The sequence below is a fragment of the Nothoprocta perdicaria genome, unplaced genomic scaffold (assembly GCF_003342845.1).
Source record: "Nothoprocta perdicaria isolate Ctin4 unplaced genomic scaffold, notPer1 scaffold_10, whole genome shotgun sequence".
Taxonomy (NCBI): Eukaryota; Metazoa; Chordata; class Aves; order Tinamiformes; family Tinamidae; genus Nothoprocta; species Nothoprocta perdicaria.
Genome location: NW_020454094.1, coordinates 1,834,683 through 1,861,551, shown reverse-complemented (window position 1 = coordinate 1,861,551; position 26,869 = coordinate 1,834,683). Strand labels below are relative to the sequence as shown.

The 26,869-nt window shown below is 53.6% G+C and overlaps 1 protein-coding gene across 1 annotated transcript in view; it reads right to left on the bottom strand.

Annotated features, from left to right (window-relative positions):
- Positions 1-26,016, bottom strand: part of ZBTB7C (zinc finger and BTB domain containing 7C) — a 107,331-nt gene extending 81,315 nt beyond the window's left edge. The window contains exon 1 of the mRNA XM_026039954.1: positions 25,968-26,016. The gene's annotated coding sequence lies outside the window, so the exon portion shown is untranslated. The remainder of the gene's footprint in view (positions 1-25,967) is intronic.
- Positions 26,017-26,869: the final 853 nt, after the last annotated feature.

Sequence of the window (26,869 nt, the reverse complement as noted above, 5' to 3'; positions counted from 1 at the left end):
CCGAAGGAACCACAAACCAAAACAAAAGTTCTCAGGCTAGTGTTGCCAGTCTCTTGACTTAACTGCAAATCTCATTCTATACCGGGTTTTACCAGATCCGCAGCCGCCAGCTTAATCTAAGTGTCCTTTCCCTTTCTTTTCAAGGCAGATTTGTGATTTGAGGTGGGGAGAGGGATGGATGGGTCTTTTTTGGAGCTTTGGGAGCTACCAACAGAGGTAGCATTGCCTAATTACAAGAAGCAACAGGTCATGCCTTGCGGGAGAAAAAGAAGTTTCCTTGGAGCAACCACACCAGCTATCAGCTTCCAGGCCTCCTCCCACTCTCCCTGCCTTTGGAAACAGAAGAGGCATTAAAAAGGACAAAAAAAACCACAATGTAAGAGCTGCCTCTTCATTTCTCCTAAGCAGGGAATAACACAGGTAGTGACASAGCGACAAGAACAGCCCTGATGGGCTTGTGGATGCTGGACACTGCCATGCAGGGAGGCAACAGCTTCAGTAACAGGGCATGGCCAGAGAGGCTTCCTGATTCCTTGGGGCACGGGTAATGAGAGATTGGAAAGCCTTTCCTCTCTTTTCTCTCCTCATTTCAGCTGTTAGAAAACAKCGGCTTCCCTTTTGGGGTTTGTTCCACGTTTACCACATTTACAGGGAATGTCTCCCTTCTCAATGTTTTCCTTCATTTTGGGTTCGTGGAGCGTTCCTCCACTCTAGTCACGTGCTGAATAAGACGGGAGAGTCAGTGTGACAGTGTCATCATAGGAGATAAGGCAGGCATGGAAACCCTAACCATAAGGTGGCAACCAGCACCAAGGAAGTGGCCTGGCGACTGCCAAGCAAGCTTGGAGACTCTTCATCCCAAGAGAACTGGAGGCCTCGTGGCTGGATTTGATGAACAGGACCYACCTTGGCAGGTTTGCAAAGCTCCCTGCAGGAGACATGCTCCACATTTGCTGACATTCTCCAGGATTCGGGAATTCCTTGGAAAATCCAGTCTTAAATGGAAAGTGCCCTGTTCGATGGCAGGCCTGGGATTGCCCCAACAACTCCCCAAACACCAAGCTCTTTTCCAGATGACTGTGAAGAAAACTGCTGTGAAAAACACACCTGCTCCTACTCCCCTTCCACTAAACATACATGCATGTGGTTCTTTGCACGAAATGTATCCCATTCAAAAATCACAGCGGTAGTAAAAGACATTCACACAAGACTTCAACATAGGAAGTCCCTATTAGCTTTGTTCTTTGACCAAAATATTTAGACAAGCACCATTCAGGCATCCTGCCCGAGGCAGATGCAATCTCTCTGAAGCTACCAGCAAACAAATCTGTGCTTTCAAATTGCCCTTCAACATAAAAATATGGACTGTACCCACACTTTCTCCCAGTGTTATTAAGCTACTGCTTAATCTTCTGAATTAAAATCATCCTTCAGCACCATTGCCCACAGCATCCTTGATCTAGGAAGCTCAGGGTCTGGAAGTGATTTCTCATCGGTGTCTATGGCAGAGGTTTTATCACCAACATTAAGAGAACTTCCCTTCCATGTTTAGCATAAGCCGAGTATCACCGGTAGGAAACCTGTTTCTTGTTGGTCTTTAGAGACCTAATGCAGGCCACAAATTACAGATCGCGGCGTTCCCCCAAAATAATGATTTGGGCCTGCACCACGTCTGATCCTCAGCCTGTGTGTTCCCCACCCTTGTTTTTTCCATTTCATGTAGAGAAATTAGCTAACTAATACGTGTCTGACAGACGTTCTTTGAAAGAGATATCAAGCCTTCAAAACAAAGATGATGAAAGGGGTAATCTAGTAGATCAGACTGACCAGAAAAGCAAGGATTGCAGCGTGACAGTGGAAAGCTCAGCTTTAAATCCTCCTCTGATATTCATGTTGCTTTTATTTGCATATCAAACTACTTGCCAATTAACTGTATATAAACCCATGGTGAAATTACACAGAGGAGCTCTCCAAAGTTGGGCAATGCCAGGGCTGGGCTGTATAATTACCCTTAACTCTGTCCCTCCAGGTGTTCCCGTTCTAGATCATCCCCAGTGATCGTGTACCATTTCCCAACAGTACAACAGAACAACGGGTGTCTTTTGCAATCCCAAGGACATATACGCAACATTTCCATATCCCATAAGTTATTCCGTGTGTGTTGGGACCTCTACTTCTCCTGTGGCCAATTCGGGATCGCTGCTTCTTTTTCATTCTCCTCCGGCTAGTTATACRTGAAAGCAGCCTCTTGTCTGGGATTGCCATGTCCTTAGGGCAGACTTTGGCTCTGCTGTGGCTGAGCCCAGCCCCATTTGCACGTGGACCTTCAGAACCAGCACAAGGAGATGTTTTTCCTTGCATCAAGCAGCAAACAGATCCACAGAATCCCTTGCCAAAGCAGTTGCACAGGAAAGCAGTGGATTTAACCCCCCATCTCCCGAGTGCCCTTACGCTCCTGTCCTTGGGCAGGCATTGCTCCCGAGTGCCTATGTTCTTCCAGGAAAATCCAGGAGGAAAATGAGATATGCCCTAAGTGAAGGTAACTTCAGTACAAACAGTAACAAATAATGATCAGCAACATCATTGGCAATGAGAACGTGCCCACAGACATCCCTATGCCATGGAGATATGAGGGGAGCAAGGAAGGAGCACGCGCTCCTTGGGACTGCGTTTTGGCSCGTTAGATGTAGCAAGTTTGACTAACTCAAGTGAATAGACACATTTTGAGGCATACAATATTAATATGAGCACAAATCAAAGCGAGCTTGGCAGGCCAGGCTTCTGCTTTGAATTCATTATATATATATATGAAAAAAAAAGGTTTTATCCTTTCAAGTACCTATGAAAAGGTATAAATTCCTTCCCGAGTGCAGCACTTGGCCTTATTGAGCTCGTAATTGGAACCAGCGTGCTCGGCTTCGCAGGCGTCCCATTCACAGGCACGACAAGGAAGCATTCAATTTTTCAATAGGAAATTTCATTGCTGGAAAACAATCCACCTTCCCGGCCCCCAAAGAGACACCGGAGGGCTGGTTCGCTCCTCAGCTTACTGCCAGCCTCAGCTCTGGTGCCCAAGGGGCTGCGACACCACCCCAAAAAGTGGCATCACCCCAAACACCACTAAAGTAGCACCCTTTTCTTTTTGCAAACACATTGGGTTCTTTCCTCACAATTTGGAAAGCCAGAGGGCTACTTTGCAACTTTTATTTCCATAACCGCACGGGTAAAACAAGATTTTTTTTTTAAATGATAATTTTCCCACAACGTTCAACCTTTCAGCCCTTTTCACAACTTAGCATTTCACGGGAAAGCAGCTAAGCAGAGGCCACGCGTCCCTCCYACGCAAAGGGACATTTTGCACAGGGATGTCCCTAGGACCAAGCACACTCGAGACAGGTCCCAGAATCCCAGAATCATTAAGGTTGGAAGGGACCTCTAGGGAGCACCTAGTCCAGCCCCTGCTCCAGCAGGGACACCCAGAGCTCGGGGCACCCGGTCCCATCCCGGCGGGTTGGCAGATCTGCAGAGCAGGAGCCTCCGCAGCCTCCCTGGGCAGCCTGGGCCAGGGCTGGGCACCCTCACMCCAAACAAGCTCTTCCTCACGGGCACATGGAGCTGCCTGGGCTCCAACTGGCACCCACTGCCCCKTGKCCTGGCACCGGCCACCACTGAGAGGTGGCCAGTGAGGTCTACACCCTCYGCACAGTCCTACAGAGCCCGTACCACCCCTGTCGTGAGCTCAGCTTAACCAGTGGGCGCTGGGCTCCCTCTTGGGCTTGGCATCATCCATGGCAACGTTTCAGCAAGGACTCGCTGAGTACCCACCCAGTATCTCCCAAATGCCCCCCGACACCCACAGGTCTTGTCATTAACAGCCTTTTCCTAACTTGGCCTTCCCCTCTCCTAAAGCAAAGCCAGTGCCTCGAAGGGAGCTTAACGAGGTTCCAAGGCTGCGAGGAGCTTCAGCAGGACTCGAGGAGCCAAAGCTAGTGTGGGCAGAGTGAGGGCAGATGAAACACAGCACTGACCAAGGGAAAGCTGCTCCCAGTGGGAGGGCAGCAACTTCAACCCCTTCACACTTCTGGCCTCAGGCCTCAGCCGAGCCACTCAGAAGAAAGAGGGGGATTTTCAGCATGGTTTGTAGAAATGTTTCTCTCCTCCATGACTTATTTCACCTTCAGACAGCCCACAGATTCGCCTGGGATCATGTCAGCAAGAGCATTTCTCCATCGACTCATAAATTCAACGCCTCTTGGCGTGCTGCTCAGATTGAAGAATAAAGGTAACGTGTAGCACAATCAACTGGCAACATTTAAATCAGGTAAAGGGTTTTTTTCCTCTTAAAAATTTCAGTAAGTAATTAATTATATCACTGGAAGATTGCATAATTAACAAGCATCATTCAAAGGCACAAAATGCAGAAGCTGAGCTTAACAGCATGCAGCAAAGGGAAGGGTATTACTTGTTGAATGAAAGCATCTCTGGTTACACTAAACATAAAAAGTACAAGGCCTGTAGACTTCAAACATACCTAACCAGCAAAGAAAACTTCCTCTGCCTGTTGCTAGACTTCTTACACGCTACTCTGAAGGTTTTGATACCGGTTGCTCTAAGGATCAAGCTGCAAGGATTAGACAGACTCACAGCCGGATCTACAGCGACCGGCCCTCTGCTTCCACACCCAGCATGCAAATTAAAACCCAGAATTATGTCTGTTTTTAAAATGCATTTAACAAGCTACCTTCCTCCTGGCTCCGGATGYGTGTGCGAGCCTTAAGCAGTGGCTCCCGCGGGAATGGCTCATTTCTCCAGGTATTTATAGCCAACCCGGGCTCCGCAGCCTCCCCGCAGTAACGAGGCGCTGGTTGGGAGCCGCTTTGTGCCCGGCACCACGGGCTCTGCGCACGCGGCCGGCCTGCGCTGCTGAAGAGCTGGGGGCAAAGCAAAGCTCCTGCGCGCTCCCCAGAGCTTCTCCCAGGACCCGTTAGCTGGGATGGCCAAACACGAGCCCACCTCRTTCTCCTGCTGCCACTGGAAGGCCGGGCGGGAGCCCTCCGTCCAGCGGACTGCAGGCTCAGCCAGCAGAGCCGCCTCCGTGGCAGCAGCGAGGGGAACGGGGCCRACGTGACACAAGGACAAAGACCCGTCAGCACCATCGCCCTTCACGTGTGGGTGCAACGGGTGCTTGTTTTAAGGAAGAGGCCTCTCCCTCCTACACGTTGCTGCTGCCCTGGGCAGCCCCGCTGAGCATTAACCCAGCAGGCAACGGCAGCAGCTCGGGAGCATCCAGGACCCAAAATATTGCAGGCAAGGAAATTCTTACATGTAACCTAATTTAATCTAATCTAGCCTAATCTAATCTATCGCTCGGCATATTTACAGTATCACATTCCCCAGCCGGGTTTCAGAGCCGTGTTTCTGAGCTCACGTTCGTGAGGCAAAGATTAAAAAAACGAGCTTATCCTGCTCTTCCCTGGATGGACAGAAAACCAGGGAAAAAAAAAACAGGAAAAAAAAAAAAAAAAGAAAAACAATAGAGCAAAGAAAATAAAAGAAGAAATTGGAGAAGAAGGAGGGAAAAAAAAAAAGAAACAGCAAAGAAATGGCAAGTGGGTAATCAAGCAAGTAGGAAAGAAAATCCAGGGAATTAAAGACTTTCTAGATACCTGAGGAATAAACACAAGTTGTTCTTTGAAAAGTCCAAGCCCGTCCTAATAAGACGCCTAACAGGGAATTATTCAGCCACGAAACTTATCCTTGCAAGTGACATTGGCTGGTGGGAATAAATCGGATCTCAGAGCGGAGGAGACACTTTGGATTTCAATGGGTATTATCACAACTTCAAAAGTATTAGTGGCGATCTGAAAGCAGGACATTGTTACAGAGGCAGGCGCATTATGTTCATAACCAATGGTAATTTGTAGAACGCATAATTTACTCCTACCAAAATAGCACAGCGTGTGGGGTTTCTTGCCCTTTTTTGTATAAAGTCTTATAGTTTCTTTTGGCTTGCTGAAGAAATCTCCTCTGCACGGACTGAGCAAGAGCTCGGACCTTCAGCAGCTTATAAAAAACAGGTAGGTAGGCAGTAGGGAAATACAGGTTTTTAAAAAAAATCTAATAAAATAGACGGATGATTACGGAAAGCAAAGACAAAACCAGCTCCTCTTTCAAAAAGGGAAAGTTTGAGGCTCAATSAAGATTTGCTCGACTCGATCATTGCGCTGATTGAAACCACGGGCAGGCAGCACCTCAGCGGGCTCTGCAGCGCACGAGCTCCAGAACAGCCACAAGGAAGGAGGCTCCCACTCGGACCTGCTCATCCACAAAGCCAGGGGTRCCTAAGGAGGAGCAGTGCCCGGCTGGCCCCAGAGTAGCCGGGTTGGGGTCCCGACAGGAGCAGAGCCCGGGGCACTTACGTGGTGGGTGACATTGGGCCCTGTTGGGAGAACGTCCCGCGGGAATCGCTCCCGCGCAGGCTCTGAGGCCGCTCTGCTCAACCTTGGGTTGGGTCATGGCTGAGAGTCGCTAAAAATAAGGGAGGGGTAAAAAAAGAGGACGACAAAACCCACCCCGTGGAAATAAATGCCCCTGTCGGAGCGGCAGGGTGGGGCCAGCACACCCTTGCATTTAGCTGCAGGCAAATCCTTAAAGTTGTGGCACATTTATTTTCAATGAATCACGCTAAAGCTACAGGATCAGAAAAAAAATAAAAAAATAAAAAAATAAAATAAACAGGGCAAACTGCTGCTTTTTGCCCTGTTTTGCCTTTCGGGGGGGCACAGGGGCTGCTGTTACCAGTATTTTATTTTATTTTCTCGTCCCTCAGAAGGTTCAGGGTGGGTCAGCAATTCCAGCAGGCTCAGCTAGGGCTACCTCAACACTCAAACAAATAGAGTCTTTCTTGTCTTCCTGACTCCGAGTTTCCCACTTTGAGGATCTGATTATTTTTTAAAGGGGAAAAATAGTCTTTGCACTTAAATCATGCCTCATGGTGTTTAGAAAACGCTGAAGGGCTGCGGGAAATTACAACTTTCCCTTATTCCCTTGGGGGGAGAAAAGGGATTCCCTTCTCCTTAAGGGAGAAGTTCCCTTAAGGAACTTCTTGTTCCTTATTTTTCCAGTTAAATTGAATGCAGAAGGGGATATTGGGAACCCCGCAGGTGCAGAAATCCACCACTCCTCCATTCTCTGAGCACGCAGAGCAGTGATACCCTACTGTTTTGTCATTCATCTCTTCATTTGCTCTTTATTATACAGAAACAGCCATTCCCTCAGCAGCAAAAACACCTGAGAGCGGCAGCATCCAAATAGTCAGCACAAGCTTCACTCCCAAACCYTCCTTTGGGAAGACAGGAGCAGGAAAAGCACTACGGTCCATGACCATGGTCCATGACCATGCCGTGTCAGCGGGAGGTGGGGTGGGCCCTCCAAGGGCCACGTGCTGCTCTGGTGGCCCACACTGACCACATCAGCACCCTCTTCTGCACTGAAGCCTCACAGAGGAGCCAAGGGAGATTTTCCCTCTCCATCCTACAGCTTCAATCCCAGCCTGGAGAGCTGACGGGATGTCCCCATCCCCTGGACARGGCCCCATAGCACAGAGCCTACAGGCCACAGCGTGGACCCAAAGGCAGAGTTAGGGGTGAGCCTCACCAGCCTTCGGGAGCTCCATGCTTTGCCTCAACACCGGTGTCTGGTGGGACTCGGACTGCCTACTCAGCCTCAGGAAGAGCCCCGAGGGCACCACGGAGGCCCTTCTCCCCCAGAGGTTCCTGGAGCAAGCTGCAGGATGAGCAATTCCTGCTTCAGAGMGAGCCAGCCCGTGCTGCAGCAAAGCCTTGGTATGTCAGTCACACAGGACATAGTTAGATGCTGGTACTCCACTGAGGAGCCACCCAAAGGGGCTCATCTTGTTACTGGGACCAAGTCCGGAGGGGTGTCACAAGCAAACAACGCACTGTGTCAAAGCACAGGTGTCTGGAGATGACCTTGGGGCAGATCTTCCACCTGAAAGAGACACCCTGGTGGTTTGTTTGGAGCTGGTGCTTCCAGAGCAGGACCTCACCTGGGGCATGTGTCCTAGCACACAGCTCGCATGCCAGATGCTCCGCCACACGGCTAATTGTTGAAACACAGTAGGTACTGAATGAGGTCCACTGAGGCTGGCAGGAGCTTCCAACAAAGCCAGTGTTGAGCTAATTCTGCTTCCAGGGAACAGAATGAACAATTCATGTTGGCATAACGCTGGCATAATGTTGTTTTTTCTTTTCATAATGCAAAAATGGAAGCACCAGAACACTGGTGGACACCCTCAGAAATCCCTTCCTCTGCTAAGACCAAGCCCTGGCTGGCCTCCAGCCTGCAGAGACGAACGAGGCCACGTAGCATCACGTTCCAGGGGCTCGCACGGCAGCACAACGTGGTGCCTTCCTTCTCCTGGAGACCCCGTGCTCTGCTCCCCAGCGGGAGCAATGAGAGCTGAGCAGCAAGTTCTCACCAACGGGGAGGCCAGAATGAGGCAGGAGCCTGGAAATAGCTATAGGAGAGGCAAGCTTGGCTCAGAACCAGCCTCCCAAGCCCTTGAGGGAATCTCAAACCTGCCTTACGGACCAGTGCACAGCCATAGAACAAAAATGCAGCCCCACATGGTGTTTTTAAAGGCARCCTATGTCAGGCGTGTGGGAGAAGCAAAAAAGAAAGGCACCGGACACACGGTCCCGCCGTGAACCTCTCGCCCTGGGACAACCTGCCTGCGTCGCTCGCAAACCAGCCTTTTCTGTGGGCCCTGCGTCTGTTTAACGGCTTTTTGAGCCCTCGGACACCTCTGCCCTCAAAAACAGCCCGTGCCATCGAGCGCCCCAATTTAATTATGCGCTGTGCGAAAAACTATTTCCTTTTGTTTGCTTTCAGCCCGCTGCCAAATAATTCCATTTCGTGGCCATTCATTTCTGTGCTATAAAAGAGACAGTGAATAAACCATTCCCTATTCCTTCACCACAGCGCTCGTTATTTGATATTTCTGTCTATATAAACGCTTTCCARGCAAGTTTTCTGCAGCCCTGAGGGGCCTTATCCATTTAACCTCTCTCCCTACAGAAATTGTCCCATTCTCTCAATTGTCCCATTCTCTTCTCCCTACCTCTGTGGTCCCTCCGGGTTTGGGTAGACACTGCTCCAGATGTTGCTGCGCCGGGAAGCTGGATAACGTTTCTGATGCTCTCCCTTTTCTCCTCCACCTTTTTATTAAGGGTTCCTAAGGTTCTGTTTGYGTTCCAGACGTTCCAAAGAGCTATCCATCCCTTTCCCAAATGATCCCAGCTGGCAGTGAGCCCGTAATCCACAGCCTCGAATTCCACGTCACCGCCCCGCCGTGTGGCATCACGACACCCTTCTGCCCCTCTTCGCAGCTCTGATTGCCCAGAATAATGCAGAGAGGCCAGCAAACGTTGTCACCTCCCTGTTCCCCCCTTTCCAGATCATTTATGAAGCTGTTGGACAGCTCGGCCGCTAACACGCATCCCTGTAGGATGCCACTAGGAGCACAGCGAAAAACGAGCATTTCTTGCTTCCCACCGCTTTCTATCTTTTAAGATATTATTAATCCACAGGAAAATCTTATCCAACGGCAGTTTAACTCCTCCCAGAATCTTTGGCAAGGACAYTGCCAAAATATTTAGGACATTTAAGGACACTGTGTTGACTGGGTCATTTCTATCCTCGTTGCTGTTCCCTTTAAAGAGCTCTAGTGCATTAACAAAGACTGACTTCACTCCACAAGAGCCAGGCTGACTCTTCCTCAGTATATTACATATACCCATCTCGCCATGAATTCCTGAGTTTCAAAGTTTCCTGGTATGGAAATAAAATTAACRCCCTGCAGATCCCACCAGCAGCCCTGGCTAAAAACCACCAGCACATTTGCCACCTCACTCCCATTCCCACGCCTGTTTATGCAGCAAAACAGGGGTTGGAAAACTCTACACTTGCATTTCTCCAAAGCTCCAGGTAAATCCCGTCTCATTCCCATCTCCCTGTCGTCTGTTACTCCCCGCTCTCCTGCTTCAGTCTAGGGCATCTGCTGCTAAATCCCCTATTTAGGACACGTGCTTTTCCTTGCTCTGCGTTAGGGCAGGCCCCGGTGCCAGGCTCTTCCCAGGCTCCTGAGCGATGCAGGGATGGAAAGGAAACGCTCTGCAGAAGCCCTGCCCTCCTCCGGGGCTCCTCTTCCACCTGCCACCTTCCTCGCAGGCTTCCTGCACCCGACACGTTTGGAAGCGTTTTCTGATCGTGGTTTTTACGCCTTTAGCAAACGGCCCCTGAAAACCTCTTGGCAATATTAAGGTTTTACATCTCACTTGCTGTTTTCATACATGACAGTTTTATTTTTCCTGTTTTTTGCCTTGAGGGGATCGTACTTCCATTGTGGAAGGATGCCTTTTACTGCTAATTATTTCCTTTGATTTACTGTTTAATTACGTCAGCTTTTGGGGAGGAAAATGAGATATAAGATGTGGAAYACGCTTATCTAGAGCTTTTAACATCAAATCATTAAACAGTCTTCACTTCACACGTGTTTTACCCTTTTGGGTGCTCCTTTTCACATGGTCCTAAGGAGCTTCGTCCCCATCACAGCCTGCCTCACAGATGTGGAGCATGAAGAGAGCAGGTTTTTTGCAGGGGTTTCCATAGGGATCCTGACTGTGGACGCCTGACGGCCAAGGCAGCAGAGCAGGAGTTGAGCAGGGATGCAACCTTCCATGGATAACCAAGTGTGAAGGGTCATTAATAAGCATGTGCCCAGAGGCTCTGAAAACAGGGCCGAGCTGGGCCTCAAAGCACATGCAGAAGAGGGGGATCCAGCCCTCACGCAGCCYGCAGAGCTCAGCAGTTCCTCCCGGCATCTATCCCGGGGCCTCCTGGTGCACGCTGCCCTCTTCCCAACCCGAACATGGGGTTGTGAACGCGACGGGAGCCAAGCCCTCGAAGCAGAGCTCCAGCCAGAGCACCTCATCCCCCTTGGGATGGCATCTACGCTCCGCGGTTACAAGGGAATCCTCCCGCAGGTCCAGCCGGGGCCTCTCTTSCTGCGTGGCTGCGGATCCCGCAGCATTCGGCAGGAAGGGTCCAAGCACCAGGACAGTCCCAGTAGCCGTCGTGCTCCTCACACGTGGCGCCCTGCTCCATCCTGGAGCCTCGGCTTCCTGGGACAGGAGCCCCCAGTGCTCCTGCTTCCCTGAATCTGGGATTCCAGGCAGATCCCAAAGCCTTGCTGCAACTCCCCCTCCGCTGCAGGGCTCTGCCCACGTGGCTGCGGGCTACACCCGGGCTCTCTCACACGCCTAAAGTGAAAAAATAGTCGGTCTTYTCCAAGGCCAAGCCGCAGCAAAGCCATCGTCGGGCTGCAACTGCCGCAGCTCCCAAAATAGAGCAGCCTCCGGCTTCGGGCATGTGGGTGGGAGGGAAGGACACGGAGGGAAAAACAGCTGCCTTGGGCACGGGGATGCGCGGAGGGACCAGTGCCAGGCAGCCTGGGCACGCGCAGGGAGGCGAGCGGCAGTGTGGGGACACGCAGGGAGGCGAGCGGAGCGGGCAGCGAGCGCAGGAGCAGGGCCCGGCACAGGCGAGGGGCTGCTCCGGAGAGGGCTGGCCAGGAGACCAGGATCCAGCACGGGCAGAACAGGAGCCGGGCGCAGAGACGCAGAGCACGCGGACAGTGCGCGCGGGAAGGCAACGGGAGCGCCGGAGCCGAGTGTGTCCTTCCCCGCCGGGCACCTTCCCTCGGGCGGCCCCAGGCCTGATCCCAGCAACGGGAAGGGGCCTCCCGTCCTCTCCCACTGCCCCTGCTGCGCGGGAGCCTCCTGCCGAGGCCGGGGCTGTCCCGGGGCAGGGCCCTGGCTCCAGCCGCCTCCATCCCCCTCCGTATTTATGTTACACTCRTCCAGTTCGCTTCTGCTGACTGCGCTGCCTTGCCCTCCCTCTGCCCTCTCCAGAATTTCATTAACGCCGCTTTGCTGACTGCRGGACAAAACACTCGCTTATTTTTATAATATTCCTCCCTTCTCTCCCTCGGCTTCCAAATCCCTTGCAAGGGGTTGGTTATTTACATGCAACTTCCTCCAGTGTTATCAAGCATGTAGCACTCGGGRCTAAACCTTTAGCTCCAGTATCAAACTACTGCTGCAGTCCCTGGTGCTGCTAGGGAGCAGGAAGCCCCAGAGCTGCCTCCTGTCCCCACCATCACCCGCGTGCTTAATTGGCAGTTTTCCAAGTGGGYCTTGGAAAGCGGGCGGCCGCCTGCGCTGCTTCACTGGGGTGGGAGTCTCCCGCTCCATGGCCTCGGAGCCCTTGGCAATTCCAGCTCTGCTGCTGCAGTGCACAGGCAGCATTTCACTACCCGGGGGTAGAGGACGTTGCAGCGGCCAAGGGTCCCGCGTGACAYGGGTCCCTGCCCTGCAAACAGCAAGGGCAGCCTGCAGGCTGTGGCAYGGGCACTCAACAGGGAAAGGATGAGGGAGAAAAGTCATATTGCGTCTCGCAGGCAGTTTGCTCCTGTGTGGAGCATGTCTTGCTGTGTCAATATGACACTTATTAAACTCTACTTAACTCCTGGCCAGGGAGACGGAGGGTTTTACGCAGTTTCTAGCGCAGGGCTTTTGCTCCTACCCTCGCTGGTCCCTCTTACCTCGATAAACAAGCAGGGATCAGAGCATGGAATCACTGCCCGTTTCTGACCTTCTCTCTKCTCTCCCCCTCGTGTGGCCCGTTCCCAAGCAGGGGCGGAAACAGCGAGTCACAGAACCATCTTCTGCTGGGGTGACAGCGCTGGCACCGCTGCGCGAGGCCCACGGCGGTGCCCAGCACGAGCAAGGTGGGAAGGCAGCGAGGCAGAACGCGCAGCACGGCCGGGCCACCGCGAGCCGGAGCAGGAGGCCACGGAGCAGGGAAGGAGGTGACAGCCCGTGAGGCGGCTGCAGGTGGGACATGGAGGGGCCCCTTGTGCCCACTCCCTTTCCCCAGGGATTCCCAGCAGCTGCAGGAGCAGCCCTGAGCGCCTCCACTGCCTTCAAACCTAGGGATATGGAGGGAATCTGAAGGAATTCTGCATCGCCTTTGAACCCAAAGCAGCAGCTCTACCAGCTCAGTCCTCAGCGGGGACTGTTCTGGGACTGGGTACATCCTCAAAATCAAAGCTTGGGAGCTTTATTTTCATCTCCTTCCTGCTTGTGCAATGCGATGCCAGGCTACCCATTCCCTTAAACCCCACGAGCACCGGAGCTGCACCTCATCCACCTCCCCTCTGCTCTGTCTATTAACCCAAACAGTCCTTTGTCACGTCTAACAAACTAACGGTGTGGTTTTATCTGACGCGAGGCTCTAGTCTGCCCAGCCGAGGTTGGATCCCTCATTGCCCTGCAAGGAGCCACCAGAACAGCAGCTTTGGCTGCAGGAGATGCCAGAGAGCTCTGAATTGCACCCGGATTGATCCCAAAAGTGCCTGGCTCTGCAGGCTCCCCAAGGACCCATCTGCTGGAAACACCCACCCAGCACAGGAGAAAAACACAGGCATCCCACGTGGTTTGCTGGGAAGGCAGGCTATAAGCGGCACGATCCAGCGCAAACACGGGAACGCGCCACCCGAACAGCCTTTCCGACACTTTGCTCCCGAGCCATTCCAGCTGCTGTGCCAGTCACTGAAACAACCAACAGCAAAAAATCAGTCCTAGGGCACGAGTGCAGCGGGCAGAGCAGATTTTCCCAAGGATTCGCCCCTTGGAGCTCTGCAGCCCATGGCTGTGATGCAGCTTCCCACACTGGGAAGCWGCCTCCAGAATCGTGACCTTCATGACCAAGCGGTGTCTGTGCAGGAAATGTGCAGGAGGTGGCACYAAATTGAGGAGGAGAAGACAAAAGAGGCACAAGCAGCTGATGCGCCACATCGCCCAACCAATCTCAGCATCCAGAGAGAGGAGCCCGGAATTCAGCCGTGTTTCCATYCCCTGCACTCGGCTCCGTCCCTCCGCCCGGCTCCGCTCTCGCGCTGCTCTCATCGGCGCTGTCCCCGTCTCCCACGGGCTGCAGCTACGGCCGTCACCAGCTCAGGGCCTCGGATCTCGCCCCGGCGCCTGCCRCTCTTCCCCACCTCAGCTCCGTCAGAGCCGCGTCAGGGTCTCAGCCCCTTTCCCAACCAAGGCGCTCTGCCCCGGGCCGCTGTCAGGAGCTTCGTTTKCCTCCCCTTTCAATCACTGCAGCATGCACTGCTCCAGTGCCCCGCAGAGCCCTGCACTGCAGGTGCCTTTAACGAGAGGAAATTACCCTTAATCCTTTATGGCCTTTCTCTCCCCTCACTCTTTAATTGTTTTTTTCTTTTTTCTAATGGCTTTCCCAGAAACGGCCCCTGGCTCGTGCCACCTGCACTCTAATTTACAGCTCAGTTCAAGCTACATCTTGGTGCCTTTCCCTTCCGAGCCCTTCCAGCCACCTCTTTTATAGGGAGGCTCAGGGGAGCACGGGTGGAAACACAGGCGACTTGGTGCTGAGGATCTCATCTGCTCACTGGATGCTAAAGACTCAACCAAATAAATTCCTCCCGGGACAAGGAAGCTACAAGGAAGGCAGCATCCGTGCCCTGGCTCCATGAGTGAGGATGAGGAGGGAAGCTGCGTGGTGCTGGGCTSCCATAGAGGAACATCCCTGCTCAGGCACCCAGGGCCTGTGGCCAGGCCCGTGCCATGTCCCGACGTGTCCTGCCGGCTCCGCGTGCCGGCTGGGTGGGCAGCAGGAGCAGGAGGCAGCGCCCGCCTCTGCAGGAGCCACAGCAGCGCTCAGGCCTGGCTTAAAGGGGGGCAGAGTCCACACCAGCCCTGCCATGGCCACACCAAGAACCAGGCAGCTTCAGCGGCGCTTCCAACCACGTGCGCTCCCCAGCCGTGCCATAAAGAGGAGCAAATCACAGGCATCCTAACCGGACACGGGCTTGAGGGGGGTTGTCCGCCCCGCGAGCCACGCTCCTCCGGTGCAACCCAACTCCGCCACGTTTGGGAGGCTCGAGGAAGGCGCGGGCTGCAAGGCCTGCGGATGCGCCCAGCTTCCCGAATATGGCGGGGGAAGCAGGGAGCCCTCCCTGGACGTGGATCTGCGGAGGGCCTTGTGTGCAGGCCTATGGGTGCGAGGGCTCTGCTGTTCCTACAGGAGCAGCAGCTCCGTACGCTCCGAGGGAAGAGGTTCTACAGGGAGCAGCTTCATTCCCACTGCCACCTTCCCGGATCGCCCTGAGGCTGCGTCCACAGCTCCCTGGTGCCAGTCAGGTTTGGACRGGATGTTCTYCAGAGGTCCCTTCCAACCCCAGCCACTCTGCAGAGTCCTCCCTGCCCAAAAAGGGGTTTGTGCTGAGCCTGGCAACCCTGAGGGCTCCAAATGGCCTCTCTTTCACACAGCTCTTTCCTGCAAACCTGAGGCAGAAAGCACGATCCCCTCCAGACAGCAGCCATCCCAACGCCCTGCTCTGCCAACGGGTGCCCAACCATGCTGGTGACATTTCCCTTTCTGGCCTTGCTGCTGAAGAGCTTGCAGAAGGCCAGGCTTTGTGCTCGCTGCGTCTCTTTGGAGGGCACAAGGATCCCCCAGCACCACAGCGAGTCAGGCCGAAGGGTGGGAGCTCGGCCTGCCAARGAAGGGAAGGGAGGCAACGCACGTGCCGGGCGCCAGCACCAGGGTCCCCTCATCCACTGCTTCCCACGGGATATTACACGGGCTTCCAGAGGAGCACTCTGCTTGCTGAGAGAATCCAGATATCAGGTTAGCAAGGGCTCGCTCAGGTGAGAACCTGGATTTGGTATCGACTCCGCTAGCCGAGGGAACACCAGGTGCCACAGGAAGCCAAAGAGGAAAAGGGAAAGCATCCTGGTCCCTATTCCACACGGGAAGGGAAGCCAAGGGAAGCCAGGTCTGGCCCATCACTGAGCTAAAGGGGCTTGGGTCAACTAGGAACAGATCTGGGGAAGTCATCCAGCTAAAATGAAAATCTGTTCACATCAAAATAAAATGTCTTCTTTTGCTCTCAAGTCATTTAGCAGTCTTGTTTAGTCATTTAGCAGTCTTGTTTAACCTTTCTCCCTTTTAACTGAAAACAGGCGTTTCAAAGCAAGAAGTTGAAAAGCTTCATTGAGAAGACGTCAAAAAGAAATGTTTTAGCATTTCCAAAATGACACATTTCATTCTGGCATTTCAAACCAAATGCCTGGACATTAAAAATAAATTAATTCCCCTTGGGGGGTTTTCAGCGTGTCTAGCTGCCAAATTCAACTTAACCTTATGAAGAGTCTGATCTTTCCAAAATTCAACTTCTGAGGGAATTTCCCCCTTCCTGACAAATGCCAGTTCAGCTCCAGCCCCGACTCGGATGGGCAGATCCCACCAGTTCAGCCTTCCCTGCCCTCGTACAGGATTCATCCTGACCCTCTTTAGACTTGATCTCCAGTCAACACCTCCAGCAATATTTACACCTTGTGAAAATTTTACACATGAAGGGAATGGCTTAGCCTGTGACCTGACAGCAGCCCCTCAAATTATTTTAATGTGCGCTCTGCTCTTAATATACTGCTGTCATTCACAGGGATTAATGGTTCTTATTAATCTCCCAAGTTGAGGGCACGGGGGAAAAGCATCTCCCCACGTGCAAAGCAGAGGGAACATTATTTATTTGCAAGCACTAGCATGTAATAAAAACAACTTCTCAGCAGCTCTCTGCTCACATACCCAGAGGACTATGTCAAGCCCCGAGTGATTTGCAAGGCTTTGGAGGCAGGACAAGAGGAGAGCAGCAATGACAGCCAAGGGTATCGTCCYGCAACCGCTCTGCGCATGAGCTCGTGCGGGAGCCGAAGGCCACGGCGAAGGGCTTGGAGAACATGGCAATGGTTGCACACAAGGACTTGCTTTGCCCTAGCAAGCCTGGGAACATCACGGGCAACCTCGCAGGGCCCCGAGGACCGGCTGCAAGCCCACCAAGAACTCGGGCTGAAGAAAATCGGCCATGTTTACGGAGCTGCTTCCAGCGAGGCGCTCGCCGGCTGGAGGTGCCGCTCCGTCCTTGGATTCGCTCCTTGAAGGACTCCAGCCATTTATTCAATGTGAAGCAGCGCAGAGCGGCCCAGCACGCGGCGCGGCACCGGCTGCGCTCCCTTTGTCCACCATGAAAAAAGGCACCCGGGCACAGACACAGGAGGTATGAAATATAGAGCAAGACTAAGCACCAGGGCTCCTAATGACACAGCTGCAAAAAAAGAATTAATGCACTAAAAGGACATAGAGGTGTATTTCCTTTCCCTCTCCTGGTGTCCTTTCTCTGGAGCCTTCTCCATCTCTGCTTTTTGAGGTTAAGGCCAGGAGAAGAATAAGCCTCTTTGCACTCAGGCTTTTCACTATTTCCTCTGTTTATTCTTGTATTTAGTCCATGCCCTTCTGTAGATTTTTAGCTTCCAATCACTGAAGCTCAGCCAACAGCCCTTGCTAAATGAAAGGGCTCTGTAGGTAAGCGGGCTGCTACCTGCTGAAGCAGGAACAAGGGAAAATAAAGAGCAACCTCATGGGGAATCTACAGCAACCAGGAGCAGAGCCTGCTGGCCCCCCCCCCATAGCTCTGAGAAAGCTGCTCTTTTTCTCCTAGTCGCTCATTTAGAGCCAGGTCTGGACTTTTGGTCAACAAGAACCATCCACATGAAGTTCCAGGCAGCAGAAAGGCTGCTGCCGAGCACGGTGGTCAGCACTGAGCCTGTGCAGGGGCTGCAGGACTCGGGCACATCTTTTGGGCGAGATGCAAGGAGAAGGTCCCGCTCCCTCAGCCCCGTCAAAGGCTCCTCGACCCTTTCCAGCAAGAACAAGTACCGGTCGTGTCAACTAGCATAGCGAGTCATTTTAATAACTATTTTGCCCATTCCTTGTCATGTCAGGTGACCAGACTGTTCTCCTTGGCATATTATTGTGCACGGTGTTTTCTCACCTAAGTGTTACGCTGCATTTGGAAATATCACCCATGTGAACAGCAAGTACCTGTGGAACTGCCCAAGCAGCAGCCCCCTCGGCCACTCTGCCACCTTGTCCCAACAGCACCCCCCAAGGCTTTGGGAAAGAGTCCCTGGACACAGGAACCAGAAGCCACTTTGAGATTCCAGGGGCTGCAGAAACGTCTCCTTCCTAAGTCGCATCTCATGAGATCTGTTAAGATTTCCCCCAAAGAGCGACAGGCCACGGAGCAAAATTGAGCACAAATGGGCTCTAATAGGGCATTTGGCTGCTGCATTAGTATTAACCCACTCAGCAGCTGAATTGTGGCACTGATGGGAGGCTCRTGGAAACTCTCTCTCTCTCCCCCTCTGCATCAGGGAAAGGTCTGCAGTAATTTGCATCCAAACAAATGTGTTTTGTGAATAATGGGACCTTGCACAGGAGTATAATTTTATTACCTCATTCAGGCAATTTTAGCCAAATTGTGCTTCCTCTTTGAAGAGCTGCCATCAGCAAGGAGAGACTGTTCAGCACGGCGCACACAACAGAAATGTGCATTTTGGCTCCCATGACCTGGGGGGTTTATCATTAATTTCCAAAGTCTCTGCCGTTCTGTCAGAGCCGGCGCTTCTCCTTTGTCAAAGCCCATCACTGTCACCCAAAATACCCCGCCCAGGCCTTGCTGGAGAGGACGGAGCAGATGGGGATGCTCAGGTGGGAACGAGCACTGACGCTCGGGCACAGGGAGGCCACGCGTGCAGCCCAGAAACGAGCACGGGGTGTCTTGCTGCATTCAGTGACACATGAGCATAAACACTCACAGGGTAGATAGYGGAAACTTTCCTGTCAAAGAAAGCAGATGGATTAACTGAAAAAAAGCCAGAAGTGCCAATGGCCAAGCTCACCCTGGTATGAGCGGGTGAAAGCCCCAAAATTATGTTCCYCTCAACAGGATCAAGTCTCCTTAATCCTCCTTCTCTGGAGGAGACTCTGGAGAGGAGGAGACTCTGGAGAGAAGGAGACTCTGGAGATCTCCCAAACTCGCCTGGATGCAACCGGGTGCTCTGAGTGTCCCTGCTGGAGCAGGGGGCTGGACTGGATGATCTCTAGAGGTCCCTTCCAACCACAACCCTTCCGGGATTCTTGATTATTGCTGGGGGAAATACTGAGTGCACAAGGCGGTGTAAGGAAGAGCATTTCCACCACCTCACATAGCAACAGACTTCAGTGAGAAAAACAGCTATTAAATTAAGGCGGGATAGTGTGAGGACAGACAGTCTGGTGAACAGGAACACCAAGAACCAAACAGCCCGGACCCATCGCTGTCCTCCCTTTCTTCTCTGCATCTTTGTGCCCAGCTCAGCCTTACGAGGCCGGCTCTTCCAGACAGTGCCTGCACTTTGCTCTTTGCAGAGCACCCCGCGAGCCTGCACCGCACCCAGCAGAGCCCAAGCCCTTGTGCCAGCGAGGAGCTTGGGCTGCTACCTGCTGCCTCCCTCCCACGGCGGCCCCTGAGAGCAGCTTTCCCTGCTTCACGCCGAGCCCGTAGCTCACACTGTGCAACGCAATGCCGGTGTCCTCACAAGCAGCGGCAGAGCCAAAGCCTAACAAGACAGCGGCAGAGCAGAGAGGCCTCTGGTSAGCATGGGCTCGAGCACGGCCGCTCACAGCCACGGCAGCGCTGGGGCACCCATCAGTGCGAGAACAGCTGCGCTCAACAGCAGCCCGCTACAGTCAGACGGGGAAACACCCCACCAGGGCACAGGCAAGCACTTCACAGTCTGCTTGGGGAGGATTAAGGCACAGGAGCAGCTTCTTAGCAGCAACCCAGTAACAGACCCTGAAAGGGACATCAGTTGCACCTAATGCCTGATGCATCTTTCAGACTCGAGGGCCCTGAATGCTCCCATCAACCCACCAGGGACACTTGGGCTTGGACCAACTAAAGGATCTGGATTTAAGGAAGCCTGGTTCCACCAGCTCCTTAAGGAGCCCCTTGGCCAGGGCAGGGACAAGCATGATTTAGAGGAGCTGGATTTCACCCCTAGCAAGACAGCAYACAGCGCTGTCACGGGCACCCTTCGGCTCTCCGTTACTGAATTTACCGGGAAGACTGAGCAAAGCTGCCCTTCCTAGCAATAAAACCCTCTCCTGATGCCACCGCTGGAGACCCCACTCCCACATCAATTCAGAGGCTGCCCATTACCTATTAATTAGAGGACAYGGTTATGCAAATAATGAAAATTAATTAAGCCCTCACTTATTAATCTGAAACAGTCTCTTCCTGGCTCTTCTCAAAGATGCCCCAGGCAAGTGGCTATAATTTCTTTAATCATAAAAGTGACAACTTATGAGCTGCTGGTTCCTTTAAAGGATGTCTTTAATATCAAAATAAAATAACATGAAGCAGCCCTGTCTCCCAAGCGGGCCAAGAGCAACGTGGCATTAACTCAGGCTCCTCCAGCTTTCCCAGTCCAGGAGCAGGAGGACGTTTGCACAGACRTGACTTCAAGCTGCTACAGCCTCCCAGGGGCCTGTAGCCCCGGCCCCAACTTGTGTCACTGAGGCTGGGAACGAGGACAGGCTGATCCACAGCATTCCAGGAAGGAATCACGGAATTCCAGAATCCTTAAGGTTGGGAGGGACCACTAAAGCTCACCCAGTGCAGCCTCCTGCTCCMGCAGGGACACCCAGAGCTCGGGGCACCCGGTCMCATCCCGGCGGGYTGGCAGATCTGCAGAGCAGGAGCCTCCGCAGCCTCCCTGGGCAGCCTGGGCCAGGGCTGGGCACCCTCACCCCAAACAAGTTCTTCCTCACGGSCACATGGAGCTGCCTGSGCTGCAACTGGCACCCACTGCCCCTTGGCCTGGCACTGGCCACCACTGAGAAGAGCTTGGCCCCTTTCTCCCTACATTCTCCCCTCAGGTACCTCAGGAGGGGCCCAATGGTCTCGGTACTGCTGCTCCTTGGATCAGTGTCCCAGCTCCTTCCATCCCCAGGGGAGATGGTGGTCAGGGAGGAGAGCCAGGCAGGATGGGCTTCCAATGGTTCTCCCTGAGCTGTGCCTGGAGACTGGGTAGTCTGGGGTACTCTGACATCTAATGTCATGCGAGGTCCTTCCTTTAAGCTGTATGCTGAGCTGGCCTTTGCTGCTTAAACTGCATACTTATTCCAACACTAAATCTGAAAGGACGTGAGCAGAAGTGAGATGGAGAGCTGGCATGCATAGAAGGTTAAGTTCAAAATACGATTACTTGTTGGAAAGATTTTGATATTTGCTGTGCTCTTGGCTCCTGCCTGTGCTCCAAGGCCTCATTTCCTCCTGGCATCCACAACTGGTCACTAAACCTGCCCAGGTTGCAGTGCTGGAGCCTGCAAAGCAGCAAACCGTCCACTCAAGCTGCCGGTCCTAACGTGGCATTTGGGCAGCAAGACGTGAGCTTAGCGTTTGGGCGAGTCCTGTGTGGGAAGAGCCCTAGCTGAAGTGCTTGGTGCTGATGATGATTAAGAGCAATTAGCTCTAATGAAGAAACTGTCAGAAAATTTCAAACACAAGTGCATTTGTTAGGTTGTAATGGGTTTAAAGAGGAAAACAAACAAGCAAGGAGAAATGCATGCGGTGAAACAAAGTGGAGCCCCCAGCTCTCCCTGGCTCTTCTCCTTGATGTCACTCTCAGTGGCAGGAAGGTGCCCGAGATGTCCTTGGAACCAGGAGGCATCGATCCCTGCAGGTTCAGCAGGAGGGACACACGGGAGCGACGGGCTCTGTGCATCCCAACACCACATCAGAGGATGCATCGGGATTTGCCCTGGTCTCCTCTTCTTGAGCAGGGGGTGTCCCTAGGGACTTGCTGTGGGGATCCTCTGGGCTTTGATAAGTCCCCTGCTGCAGTGCTCCCAMATCTGGGGGCAAAGGGCTGCTCAGAAAAGCCTCTATTTAAGAGTGCTGCTGGATAGCAGGGAAGTCAATGAAAGAACAAGGGGCAGTGGGTGCCAGTTGCAGCGCAGGCAGCTCCATGTGCCCGTGAGGAAGAGCTTGTTTGGGGTGAGGGTGCCCAGCCCTGGCCCAGGCTGCCCAGGGAGGCTGCGGAGGCTCCTGCTCTGCAGATCTGCCAACCCGCCGGGATGGGACCGGGTGCCCCGAGCTCTGGGTGTCCCTGCTGGAGGAGGGGGTTGGACTGGATGATTGAGGGGTTCCTTCCAACCTCAACCATCCTGGGATTCTGTAGCTGGTTCCCTGAGGCCCAGCTGGCATCACTGCCTGTCAACAGTGYCAAGGAGGGACACGAGGCACCTGGCTCTGCAGCTCCTGATGTGACCCAGGGCAGTGCGGGAATTATGCTTGGAATAAGTGATTGAAAACTTCTGGATTCTGGATGAAGGGCTGGAGTGCTCCCTCAGCAAGTTTGCCGACGATACCAAACTGGGTGGAGTAGCTGATAGCCCTGAGGGCTGTGCTGCCATCCAGAGGGACCTGGATAGACTGGAGGACTGGGCGGCGAGAAACCTCATGAGGTTCAACAAGGGCAAGTGCARGGTCCTGCACTTGGGGAGGAAKARCCCTGGACACCAGTACAGATTAGGAGTGGACCTGCTGGAGAGCAGCCCCGCAGAGAGGGACCTGGGTGTCATGGTGGACGACAAGTTGACCATGAGGCAGCAGTGTGCCCTGGTGGCCAGGAAGGCCAACGGGATCCTGGGGTGCATTAAGAAGAGCGTCTCCAGCAGGTCGAGGGAAGTGATCATCCCCCTCTACTCAGCCCTGGTGAGGCCACATCTGGAGTACTGCGTCCAGTTCTGGGCTCCCCAGKACAAGAGGGATGTGGAGCTGCTGGAGAGAGTCCAGCGCAGGGCTACCAGGATGATCAGGGGCCTGGAACATCTGCCCTATGAGCAAAGGCTGAGAGAGCTGGGCCTGTTCAGCCTGGAGAAGAGGAGGCTGAGGGGGGACCTGATCAGCGTGTATAAATACCTCAAGGGAGGCAGTGAGGAGGAGGGGGTGGCCTCTTTTCAGTGGTGGACAGGGATAGGACTAGAGGAAATGGCTTCAAACTGAAGCATCGGAAGTTCCACAGGAACTTAAGGAAGCATTTCTTCACTGTGCGGGTGACAAAGCACTGGAACAGGCTGCCCAGAGAGGTTGTGGAGTCTCCTTCTTTGGAGATCTTTAAAACCCGCTTGGATGCAGCCCTGTGCCACGTGCTCTAGGTGACCCTGCGTGAGCAGGGSGGTTGGACTCGATGACCTCTGAGGTCCCTTCCAACCTTCGGCATTCTATGATTCTATGAAAACAGCGAAGGCTCCTCCATGACCGCACACGGGCAGTGCTCCCAGCAGCTGCACCCTTGTAAGGGAGAGCAGGACTGGGACTGCTGCCTGGTGAGGTGACCTGCACCACATCAAACACCAGCAGGGCTGAAAGCTGCAGTCCCGTGGACTGTCCTAAACCGAGACAACTCTTGGAGATGGGTTGGAGGAACCCATCGGTGAGGGGAAAACCATCCAGGTTGCTTTTAATGCTGCTCTGACCTCCAGCAACCAGGCACTTCCTGCAAGTAGCTGTGAAAAACCCTGCTCTGAGACAGCAGCCTCCTCCGGGCCAACGTTTGCAGCGCCTGCTGCTTGCAGAAACACTCAGAGGCGATTTGAAGAGCCCCGCTAATACTTATAGCTATTGCAAGCATTAAATTCTTGACAGGAATTCTAGGGGGAAGATGGAAACAGGATCTCTGTGGAGGAAACGGACACTGGAAGAAGGATTTGAAGGGAAAGGGAGAAGGGCTCCTCAGAGATGAATCACTTTGCATTAATCCAACCCCTTTTTGTCCCAAATATCAACCCGTCCATGGGGTAGCTGGATCTCATCCCTGCATTCTTCCTTTCTCCTCATTAGCAGACATGAGCAACACSCCGGTTTGGCGCAGGTCTCCTCCTAACGCTGCGGCTCCTCTTTCTAGGGCTGTTCCCATCGGCACCAGCAGACACGGGGGAGCAGCAGGGCTCAGCTCAGCTCGTGCTCAGGGTGGACACTCTTTGGCTATAGTTTGAGTTAACTATTACTGCAGTCTAAGCTTCCCCGCGTTCCTTTTCATTGCCTTTTCACAATCTCACTGACTCCTTTCCTTCCAGCTCATTTATCCCACCCATGCAAATCCATCAGTGCCTTCCATTAATTTTGCAAAGGTCAAAAGAACAAACTTCAGGGTCTCCTGTATTTGAGAAGGGGAATTACAAGCTATCTGCTAGCTTGAACCCTGCAGATACTTTGTGCAAGCTGCACGAGGCCACGTTACACAACCTGCACAGCGCAGGCCACGGGCGTTTTGCTGCAGGCCCCCTAAGGTTCCTCTGTGARCGCATTATTCTGCGCTCGTTTTCAGCCAGTGCATCAGGTGAGCACGGGCAAATGCTGGTTACCCTCCGAGTCACACACAGGCCTTGCCCAGGGCTCCAGTGGATTAAAAAACACCTACAAGTGCTGTGAAGCAGGTCTTGGGCATGCAAATTCCCTGGGAAACGCAGGCTTTGGATAAGCAGGAGCTCTGGGGCTGAGGTTGGAGGGCTGCCGAGCCCCTGCTCTCGCTCCCATCCCAYTGATGGGCTCTGCTTGGGGCGCCAGGGTGCCACGGACCAATTTCTCCGCAGTTAGGAGGGACAGGATGGAGCTTTGGTGGCCAGACGTGGCTCATGGGGCCCTGCTYACCCGTCCCGGGCAACACGAGCACAGTGGGGCTCAAAGCACTTGCATGTCCCAACAAGCAGAAATGCTCCAAGGCTCCRGGTTTACATCCTCACCCCTCTCCCTGCCTCCCTTCTGTATCCTGCAGGCACACGGCTGGTTTCAGGGCATCCTGAAACCAGTCCAGGTTTCAGGGACTGGGACCAGTCCTCTGGGTTCGGCCAGGCTCCTGCCCACCCATCCGAGCGCGCTGCCCACCCGGAATCAGGGTCACGACCTGCGTCACCTTAAAGCAAAAGCTGCTTCATCAAGATTTCCACRTGATTTTAAATCAAATAGGTTTGTTGTGACAGCTGCAACGCAAGAGGCGGCAGCGGAAACCATCTGCAGGAAGAGGGAAGGAAGAAGCTAACGAAACTTCCCAGAAGTGGGGGCTAGATCCTGCTGCCACTCAAGTGCCTGGATTCCCACGGGAATCAGCACAGAGCGGGGCACACASTCACACAAACATCACCCCTCATTGCACGACACAGGGCACGACRTTTACCAAGAGGACAGAACCTTTTAATCCGTGCCCTGCAGGGCATTAGYGCCGGGCGCGCTCCGGGCCCTTTTCCCGTCACCGCTCAATGCCAAGTGCATTGAGKCAGGACAGAGCTAGGAAAAAACGTGTCAACACTCGGTATGGAGAGGACCAGAAAGGGTGGGAAAGCAGATCTTCCCCAGCCACAAGCATGGCAGCACCTGGATCTTCCACTTGTCTGTTCCCAGCCCACAGGGCATGGGGATCCTGCACATCCCAAGCCCCAGCTCTTCCCTCATGATTTTCCTGCCATGTCTCCGTGGGGTCATTCCCTGTGCTGGGACATTCAGGACACCAACTGCAGCACTCAGCATCTCGGRACAGGGAGCCTGAGCAGAGCAGCTTCCCACTAGCAGGGCCAGCCCAGACAGCACCCAAAGCACCCACAAAACACAGCCTTGGGTCCCCAGATGCTGCCGGTGTCTAAACCTGCCACCCAACCCACACAYGGGCTCTGCAGACCCTCAGGGGCAGCTCTCTGGGGCCTTCATACCAGCACATTTAATACYGCATGCCCCTGGCTTCAGCTTTATTGCCTCAAAAACAGTAGCTTAAATATCCAGGAGGGCCCAGGGGCAGGGCCCAGGGCCTGCCCACAACACCTCACACTCCTACGCCCAGGAAATCCCACCTTCAACACCAGCAAAAGGGAAAACCTCAACTCCCCAGACACAYCAAGAAAATTAGAGTAAAAACTACCTGCCACAGGGCGACACTGCCGACCCGGCAGCGGGAAGGCAGCAGTTTCTGTGGAGCACATCCCAAACTGAGCAAGAGGCAGCCGTGTCACAGCCCTCACACCTCCAGCCTTGGCCTCTCCTCCTCCAGAGCAGCTCCACAGCCAGGGCTGGCCACATCCACCCTGCTCAAATTCATTTAATAAGTCACCCCCCTCGCCACGCCCAGGGAGGCAAAGCTGCAGCTCGCCAGCACCCGCTGATTGGCCTAACGAGCCTCCTGCTAATTACCCAGCGAGGAGGAGAATGGCGGCAGTGGTGCCCTTATGAAGATAAATATTTTAATATCCCAGTTAGTGCTGTGCATTCACTCCAGCCAGAGGGATGCTTCAGCCAATTCAAGGGGCGATTACCTCAATACTGATACTTATTTTTAAGGCTGTTAACTATTAATTTCCCCCAAATAGGTAGCGTGGGCTTCAGGTGCAATCAGCAGGAAAGGCTCTGGGCGAAGCGGCACRCGTGTCTCCGCGCCTCCCTGCCCTCTCTCCTCTTGCTATAGCAACGGGAGGACCTTGGCAACCCCTGCGCGCCGCTATCTGGGGGGAGCCGTGGGATGCGGGAATGGCACGGCTGGAATGGCGCCCAGCTCCTGTGCGGAAAGGAAAAGAGGTGGCCCCGGAGAGACCCGGGCTGTGCCAGGACGGGCCTCTGAGATGGGTCCTGCAGCCGCCCCCGGGATTGTAAATGCTCCAGAGGGGAGGAAACGGGTGAGCAGGGTGTTTGCATGGGTAGTTTCGGCCCATGGAAAGCACGGGGGTAGCTGTGCTGCTCAAATACCCCTGGGACTGGAGAAGCAGCAGCAAAAAAGAAATAAATCAGAAAAAATAACAGCTGTTCTCTCTGGACCAAGAGGGTTAGGAA